Source organism: Amblyraja radiata, unplaced genomic scaffold (assembly GCF_010909765.2).
Source record: "Amblyraja radiata isolate CabotCenter1 unplaced genomic scaffold, sAmbRad1.1.pri S48, whole genome shotgun sequence".
Classification (NCBI taxonomy): Eukaryota; Metazoa; Chordata; class Chondrichthyes; order Rajiformes; family Rajidae; genus Amblyraja; species Amblyraja radiata.
The window spans coordinates 6,509-16,125 of NW_022630154.1; the positions used below are offsets into that span (position 1 = coordinate 6,509).

Sequence of the window (9,617 nt, forward strand, 5' to 3'; positions counted from 1 at the left end):
ATTGGCTTTGGTAAAAATTGTTTATTGTCCCTTCTGTGTGGAATAGTACTTGCATACGGGGATCACTGGTCAGTGTGGACTCAGTGGGCCGAGGGGCCTGTCTCCAGGCTGTATCTCTAAACTAAACCAACCAGAACCCATTATTAAATGACCAAAGATGTTATAGATGTTCCAAACCCCTGCTGCTTCATCACCCTTTTATCCTCCATCTTCCCTCTTCGGCATGTCCCCTTCTGCCTATATCACTGCCTCCAGCTTTACATTCCACATCCCTTCTCTCCTTATCAGACCCCCCCCCCCCCCCCCTTTTTATCTCTAGCCCTCATGCACCCATCTGTTCATCAAACCCCCCTACCCGTATCCACCTATCACTTGCCAGGCAATGTCCGGCACCCATCTTTTTCCAGATTGTCCACCCCACCAAACTACAAACAGTCTGAAGTGTGCCAACGCCAAGTTGCCTGTCCATTCCCTCTGCAGATGCTGCTTGACCCACTGAGTTTCTGCAGTACTTTTGTGTTTTGCTTGTATTAAAATCCGTCGTCAGCTCACCTGTCTATTCTCTGTTTCTGTGGCTTCGAGAGGGCTTCCCGTGAAGCTAAACACACGCTCCCCCATCTTTCGCACACGAGCCGCCGTCGCTGGCAACCTATGTTAGCAAGATACACAACAGATGACAGGTGAAACTTCTGAGGTTTCTTATGCAATCAGAAATATTGTTCATAATTCCTGAAGCATAGTACAGTAGCACGTGTTTCGGGTTTTGATCCCAATTACATAATCCCATGGAATGTAAAAAAGCTTCCAGCTCATTTGTTTCAATATTTAATAAACTGACCGTGAATCAAACGTGGGTGTTATCAGTGGTGTGGGTCCCCAAATATCAGAAGTATTTGCAGAGCTCTGCCCTTTGATCCGACTTGTCCTGTAGAATTGAAAAGACGATTAGAGCTAACCTGCACAAACATTTACAGTAAAAGGTAGAGTTGGACACAGCGGTAGAGTTACTGCCTTACAGTGCTGCAGCGCAGAGTCCCGAGTGCTGTCTGGACGGAGTTTGCACATTCTCCCCGTGAACGCGTGGGTTTTCTCCGAGATCTTCGGTTTTCTTCCACACTCCAAACGCGTCCAGGATTGTAGATTAATTGACATGGTATAAATATAAAATTATCCCTAAAGTATGTCGGATAGTGTTAATGTGTGGGGATTGCTGGTCGCTGGGCCAAAGGGCCTGTTTCTGCGCTGTATCTCTACATTAAAAACAAAACATTCCCCAGGTGAGAGGGGAAGGATTAAATAGGAACCCGAGTGGCAATGTTTTTCACTGAGGATGGTAGGTATACAGAACGAGCCGCCAGAGAAGGTATTCAAGGAGGTATGATAACATTTAAAAGACGTTTGGATAGGTACATGGATAGGAAAGATTTTGAGATATGGGTCAAACACGGGCAGGTGAGACTAACAGAACTAGTGCGAACAGGTGATCAATAGTTGGCATGGACTCAGTGAGCTGAAGGACCAGTTGCATGCTACATCTTTAAACTAAAACCTACACTAAAAAATGCCAAAGAAAATGTGTCGTGTCTATGCTAAGATGTTTTTGAAATAATCCAGCCAAGCCAGTATTATCCTGGATCATATATTAATATTAATACAATAAAATCAATTGTGCAAATGAAGAGATGTCCGAGTCGTTCAGCTTTATTTACAGATGTATTGGTCCGCTTCCAGATCCAATCACCGTCTAGGCTGAACGCTCCTCTCCCCTCCACCCCCCTCATCCCTCCTCTCTCCCCCTTTTCCACTCCCCCCCACTCACCTCCCCTTCTCACATTATCCAACCCCGCCCCCCCCCACTTTCCCCGACGCCCCCCATTTGTGGACCCAGCCTGTGACAACTAGATCCCACTAATAGTACTGCACAAAGGCCACCTCATCTGTTTTAGTAACATTGACTATGGGATAAATGCAGACTTTAGGAACAATAACCCCCCCTCCTCCGCCCCTCGCCTTGCTTCAAAATGGGTGGTGGGTATTTAGTGGCGGAGCAGGTGGATGGCACTGGTACATTGACAACATTACCTGCACCCAGTTGAAACGCCCGCTGCCTCTGGGGGTTTTGAGAGACCACTGGAAGAGAGATCTGCCTCTCGGACAACTCGTGGCCAACCGTTTAATTCCCATGCAGAATATTGGGAGTTTGGAGTCCAACCCCTGGGGCCCCTGTGTCCAGTGCCCTTTGGCCCACCGATTCCGCACCGACCAGTGATCGGGGGGGGAGGACAAGAGTGAAGTGGGGAGAAGGGAGGAATTATTGTATTAATTTAAATATATTCATATAAGGAAATATTTTACAGTCCCTAATCTTAACCGGGCATCACCCACAGAACAGCATACGTCAGCGTGTGATAGAGCGCACGACATGATGAGACACCCAGATGTCGCCCCTGGATTTTGAACATTCCAAAATCCTGGGGCGGCAGGGAGACACCGGCGGCACTACACGCGTCACGACCCGACCATCTCTTTTTTGACTGTCGCCTAAAATGTCGCCCAGGTGGGACAGGCCCTTAAGATTGAAACCTAGTATAAGTGTCTATTTAATACTTAATATTAAGAGGCAGCTGATAGGGTGGACTGGGAATAAGGGACAGTGTAAAAATGAACAAAGGTTGATAGAAGTGTGGAACCCTAGTTTGTTTTCAATTTAGTTTGGAGATATAGCTCGGAAATAGGCCGTTTGACCCACCGACTCAGCGCCGACCAGCAAACCCCGTTAACACTATCCTACACACACTTGGGATCATTTACAATTTTTACCAAGCTAATTAACCGACAAACCTGTACATCTTTGGAGTGTGGGAGGAAACTGGAGCTCCTGGAGAAAACCCACACAGGTCAAAGGTTTTTTGTCACGTGTACCAATTCAGATAGTGATATGCGATTTACCCATACTGAAGAAGCAACACGACACACAACTACAAAAGAGTTAACATAAATATCCACCGCAGCGGATTCCCCACATTCCTCGCTGTGATGGAAGGCAATAAAGTCTAATCATCTTCCCTCATCTGCGACTTGGAGTTCTCTTGTCGGTCTCTAACCAGAGATCAGGAGCTCCACGATGTTAAAGTCGGCAGGCTCCCGCGGTGGAGCTCAAAGTCGGTCTCCAGCAAAGGCCGCCAACTCCTCGATGTTAGGCCGCTGTGCGGACGGAGATACGATACAGAAAAAAAAAAAATCACAGGGAGAACGTACAAACTCCGTACAGACAGCACCCATAGTCAGGAACAACCCTGGGTCTCTGGTGCAGTAGGAACACAACTTTACCGTTGTGTCACCCTTGTTAGATCATAACTATTAGAATGGCACATTGTTTAAACAGTATCAAGAGATACATGGAAAGATTGGTACTGTAGTTAGGTCACAGATCAACCATGAACTCATTGAATGTAGGCAAAAATGCTGGAGAAACTCAGCAGGTGAGGCAGCATCTGTGGAGCGAAGGAATAGGTGGCGTTTCGGGTCATGACCCGTCTTCAGCATGATGTGGGGCGGGAAGAAGAAAGGACGAGGCGGAGACAGTGGAGAGCTGGGAAGGGGAGGGGAAGGAGGGAGAAAGCAAGGACTACCTGAAATTGGAGAAGTCAATGTTCATACCGCTGGGATGTGAACGACCCAAGCAAAATATGAGGTGCTGCTCCTCCAATTTGCAGTGGGACTCACTCTGGCCATGGAGGAGGCCCAGGACAGAAAGGTCGGTTTCGGAATGGGAGTGGAAGTGCTGAGCCACCGGGAGATCAGGTTGGTTATTGCGAACTGAGCGGAGGTGTGCGCAAAGCGATCACCAAGCCCGCGCTTGGTCTCACCGATGTAGAGCAGTTAACACCTAGAACAGCGGATGCAATAGATGAGATTGGAGGTGGTGCAGCTGAACCTCTGCCTCACCTGTAAAGACTGCTTGGGTCCTTGGATGGAATAGAGGGGGGAAGGTAAAGCGACAAGTGTAGCATTTCCTGCGGTTGCAAAGGAAAGTACCAGGGGAGGGGGTGGTTTGATTTGGAAGGAACAAATTGACCAAGGAGTTACGGAGGGAGCGGTCTCTGCGGAAAGCCGAAAGGAGAGAAGATGTGGCCAGTAGTGGGATCCTGTTGGAGGTGGCGAAAAAGACAGAAGATTATCTGTTTTATGTGCTGGTAGGGTGGAAGGTGAGGACAAGGGGGACTCTGACCTTGTTACTAGTGGTGGGGGGGGGGGGGGGGGGGGAAAAGGGTAGTTAGAGCAGGGCAACGGGATAAAGAGGAGAAATAATTGAATGGTGGATGGGTTCTAGGGATTTATTGTGTTATTCCCATCTTCAGTTATTTATTGAGGAAAGGTGAAGCAGAATATCCCCACAGAAGCCTATAGCTGTACAGGGATAACACGAATGAAGACCCATATATAGTAGTTGCTTAAAGTGAGCAAAATGATGACAAAGCTCAGCATTGCTGCAGTAAAACTACAGCTAGGTTGTATTAATGACCAAAAATAAACCATTCTCAAACTGGTAAACTCACTAACTGTAATTATCAAAAGATAAAATATGACATTTCTCTTCTGTATGAGAAGTGCTGATGAATAATTACCTTCTAACCCGGCCATTGGTGGTACGTGATGAGGGAGGTCTACTTTTAGCCAAGGTGGTAACACCTTGCTTGGTCTATCGGAGAAGAGTTTTAAAATAATAGCTCAAATTCTTAGAACAAACTCATGAGAATAGGTTACATAGCCTAAAAATATGGCTTTTACGAGGCAAAGTTTGACATCTCCAATGAGATTACATTTCTTAAACTCAAACAAGAACCCCAGGGACCACCATTGTCCAAGTTCTATCAAAGCCTTGGGTTACAGAAGCACAGCAGAAGCTGGCTACTACAAAACCTGATCTCACCCGTGACCCTTCAAGGTCCATACTGCCAACACCCAAAAGACTTGTTAACACTTCACTGGAAAACTCACCAAGGTGAAGTTATCTCAAACAGTCAAGAAATTAATTCTATTCACAACCATGGTATCAGGAGCAAAATGTTTATTAAACTAGTAATTTCCTCAATCTACATAGTTTATGGATGCTTTCAAATAGTGATCGTCAAACGGGATCAAATATTTTGGGATATATTTTGATTTTTTCATTTCATATGCAAGGGGATAGCTGGAGTCTCCTTGCAGAGTCTCAACCCAAAATGTTGACTATCCTTCCCTTTGCTGATGTTCTTTAGCTTCCGAGTTTTTCCAGCAATCTGATTTTTGCTCCAGATTGCGGCATCTGTAGCCTCTTTTGTTTCCATTTTACTATCTACTGAAAAACTCAATGTTTCTCGATTATGGTGTCAGACATGCAAAGGGTGTGACCTGCCAAGCAGACCCTCGAGGATGGGGATATTTGTTTGGGAGAAGTTTGTCTTGCTAATGGATTCCAAGGTAATTTGGGAGATATAGATATCCTTTGAGCTGCTGTAGGTAATCTTGGAAGTGCAGGGATCACTGTTGTCTGATAGACAATGAGCTTAGTGCCCACAACTCAAAACACAGCACTCTCATTAACAAAAGATAGACACAAAAGGCTGAAGTAACTCAGTGGGTCCGGCAGCATCTCTGAAGAAAAAGAAGCGACGTTTTGGTTCGGAACTCTTCTAGTCTGAAGAAAGGTTCAGACTCAAAACATCACCTATTATTTTTCTCCAGAGATGCTGCTTGACCCACTGAGTTACTCCAGCAATGTGTCTATCTTTGGTGTAAACCAGCATCTGCAGTTCCTTCCTACTAACCCATAAACAAGTTGTAATCTGTACTCTTTGACATTTTTTTTTAAACCAGCAAGTTTGTGCAGTCTATTAACCTCTACAACAACACATTAATAAATGTAGGTGCAACTTTAGTCAATAACTCACTTGCATTGTGCAGATGCGATTACTGGCTATGAATGTACAAGCTACCTACAGAACTCAATCCCTCAAACCTGCTCAGCCGTTTAACAAAAGCACAGTCAACTGGTATGCAAAAAGGAACTGCAGATGCTGGCCTAATACTGATGATAGACAAAATACTGGAGTAACTCAGCTGGTCAGGCTAGTTTACAACTGTACCAACAGGCATGGAAAGCAGAGTAGCAGCATACCAAAAACAGACACAAATGCTGCAGTAACTCTGGGTCAGACAGCATCTCTGGAGAAAAGGTATAGGCGATGTTTTGGGTCAGAACCCTTCTTCAGACTGAAAGATAGTCTGATCTGGGGGGAAGGCAATGAAAAACCAGAGGTGAGAAAAGGATGCCAGCCTTGACTTGTTCTGGCCTTTTCAGTAGCCCTCCCCCCCAAATCTTTCAGTCTGAAGGACTGTTCTGACCCAAAATGTCACCTATTCCTTTTCTCCAGAGATGCTGTCTGACCCAGAGTTACTGCAGCATTTGTGTCTGTTTTTGGTATGCTGCTACTCTGCTTTCCATGCCTGTTGGTACAGTTGTAAACTAGAAAGACTGGTTTACGCCAAGTGACCCCCAGCCAGCCAATACACGATTCCCTACATCATCATCTTTTAAGTTCCATGAGCTCTGATGCAGGACGTTAGCAAGCATATTTTGGTTAGAGTTCTCATGTATTATGACAGCACCATTATAAAGGCACTCACCTTTCGGAACATTTTACTTGATGGAGGAAGATCTTCACCATCATTTGCTGCGTCATCGAGATGCTTTGTTTTCTGTTTACCTGGAGGGAATATAGCATTTAAAATGAAAACATCTACAACTATTTGTTTTATAAAAGAGAAAAGTAGTGACCTGTTCTAATCAATACAAATCAATAATCACTAACCAGCATATGACTTGGTTACTGAGATACATGTACCAATACTAATAATACAAATTCTTGGGCAGGCAGAGAAACGCATTGCAATCAATCTTGTCAGTCTTCCTAAGTGGGTACTCCAAACTGAAGCTATGGCAATACATGTACAATCTATATGATAAACCAATCTAAATATTGTTTGAGTGTTTACTTTACTACCTACAGATTTTCCCCATTTTGGATGATGCAAACCTCGACCTGTAGACAGGCCAGTTTGCCTTTGGTAAATAAATGCACATTAGAACACAAGATCAATAATAAAATAGGAATCAATCTAGAGTTTCTACAATACATACCTACATGGCCCAACCACAACATAAACATTGGGCGCCTTTCATTCAGTGAGATACTGGGTTGTGCATCTATCTCTTCTCTCCCCTATACACCTGAATGGACAGTTTTATTTTGCTGTGAATACACCAATTCATTTTCGATGCTATTCTAATTTGACCCTCAACCAACTCAAAATAAATGGGTTCAACTGCAGAATAGAAAAGGTGAATCGTCCCGTCTACAGCTCATGGTTTGCTTCATCCAAAATAGGGAAACAGAAAAGGGTGATGAAGGTAGACAAAAGTGCTGGAGAAACTCAGCGGGTGCAGCAGCATCTATGGAGCGAAGGAAATAGGCAACGTTTCGGGCCGAAACCCTTCCATAAGTAAGACTGAAACGTGGCGAATGTGGTTACAGGACTCTCAGTTGAGAAAGAATGGAAGATGGAAAATAAAGTAGAAATATTGCTTTAACATTTTGTGGTGAGAGTAATGGTGTGCTAACATGATACGATTAACCACTACAAGTTGAACTAAGAAACAAAAAGAAAAGTGGATATTGTGCTTCTAGGAGAGTATTGCAAATTTCTTGTTGAATGGAAACAAATGCAAATATTTATGCACATTTCTGAATAATGTGAATACCAAGGAACAGGAACATCAGCCTCCACATCTGGCCTAGGCACAACATTATTGCCAGGGATTACCAGGGGAGACCTTTCATAATTTTGTTTGGATTAAAATGATGTCGGAGCACCAGTTGCTGGGACATGGGAAGACCTGCAATTTGAGGCATGATATCCCGCATACAAATTTGAGCTGACTATCCCTACTCAGTCCTTGCCTATCCAAATACTAGTAGATCCTGTCCCTCAATTCTCTCCAGTTACTTACCCACGACTGACGATAGGCTCACTGGCCTATAGCATCCTGGCTTGTCCTTGCAGCCCTTCTTAAATAATCTAAATTAAATTAGTGTCCTGCCAGTCATTTGGTACCTCCCCCATAGCTGAAGATACAAATATCTCTGCCCGAGTACCAGCAATTTCTTCGCTAGCTTCCCGCGATGTTAGGGAACAGACATTGCTAGCGCTGGTAGACAAAATGCTGCAGTAACTCAGCGGGACAGGCAGCATCTCTGGAGAGAAGGAATGGGTGATGTTTTGCATCGAGACCCTTCTTCAGACTGATGTCAGGGGAGTGGGCAGGACAGAGAGAATGTAGTCGGAGACAGCAAGACTGGTGGGAGAACTGGGAAGGAGAGGGGATGGAGAGAGAGCGAAAGCAAGTGCTATTTGAAGTTAAAGAAGTCAATGATCATAGCGCTGGGGTGTAAGCTCCACAAGCAAAATATGAGGTGCTGGTCCTCCAATTTGTGCTGGGCCTCACTGGCAATGGAGGAGGGATAGGACAGAAAGGTCAGATTGGGAATGAGAGGGGGAGTTTCAGGAGTGCTGAGCAATCAGGAGATCAGATAGGTTAAGGCGGTCTGAGTGGATGTGTTCAGCAAAACGATCGCCGAGCTTGTGCTTAGTCTCGCCGAAATACAGGAGTTGACACCTGGAACAGCAGAAGAGGTTGGAGGAGGTGCAAGTGAACCTCTGCCTCACCTGGAAAAACGGTTGGGGGCCTTGGATGGAGTTGAGGGGGGACATAAAGGGACAGGTGTTGGATCTCCTGCCGTTGCAGGAGAAAGTACCTGGGGAGGAGGTGTTTTAAGTGGGAAGGGAAGAGTTTTGTGTCTACCTTCGATTTAAACCAGCATCCGCAGTTCTTTCCTACACATTGCTAGGGCTGGGTTTTTTTAATTATTAGAACACTTAAGCTAGGCTCAGGAGAGAGTTTTTTGGAAATAGGAAAAGCTGACAGATTTAACTAAGATATCCACAATTTCAAATTCACAGATAAGTCACTAATTTCCCTTGGGAGAAAACTCAATAGCCAGGACACAAAAAAATGGCTTATGTAATTATAGGGGACTGGAGCTTAAAACAGTGGACAATTAATTATTGAATTGCCACCCAAAAAATACAAAATGCAGAAACCTTCAGCACACCGAGGTGCTTGATATACTGTAACTTAAAAGCCATTGCCCAAGAGCTGGAAATACGTATAAATTGAACAGTATTGCCGACCTACTGAAACCATCATTTTCTACAGTTCTGCAGCGACTTTTACACAAATAATCTAGCACTGCCCGAGAGAAACATGTTCCTAATTTGCATTACAAGAGTAATTTGTAAGCAGTCAGCTTTTCACTAAAGCAGAAAATTAAATAACCATGAAAAACATGATAATATGCAGTGTATTTCATTTAAACATTTAATTTACTTCTTGGCTTTCTACTAGAAAAGATAGATTCAGGACGGCATCCATAAGCTGCTTAGCCACACTACAATGGCAGAGCTGTGACATTATTGGCAATCGTTTGATCAAGCTTACATTTTCTAGTAGTCTT

At 44.4% G+C, this 9,617-nt stretch overlaps 1 long non-coding RNA gene across 1 annotated transcript; it reads right to left on the reverse strand.

The window, feature by feature from the left end:
• Positions 1-583: 583 nt before the first annotated feature.
• On the reverse strand, positions 584-4,652 carry LOC116969465. Its single transcript, XR_004410768.1, has 3 exons — positions 4,629-4,652; positions 839-925; positions 584-649 (listed from the first exon to the last, which is right to left on the reverse strand). It is a non-coding gene; the product is annotated as an uncharacterized LOC116969465 (long non-coding RNA).
• Positions 4,653-9,617: the final 4,965 nt, after the last annotated feature.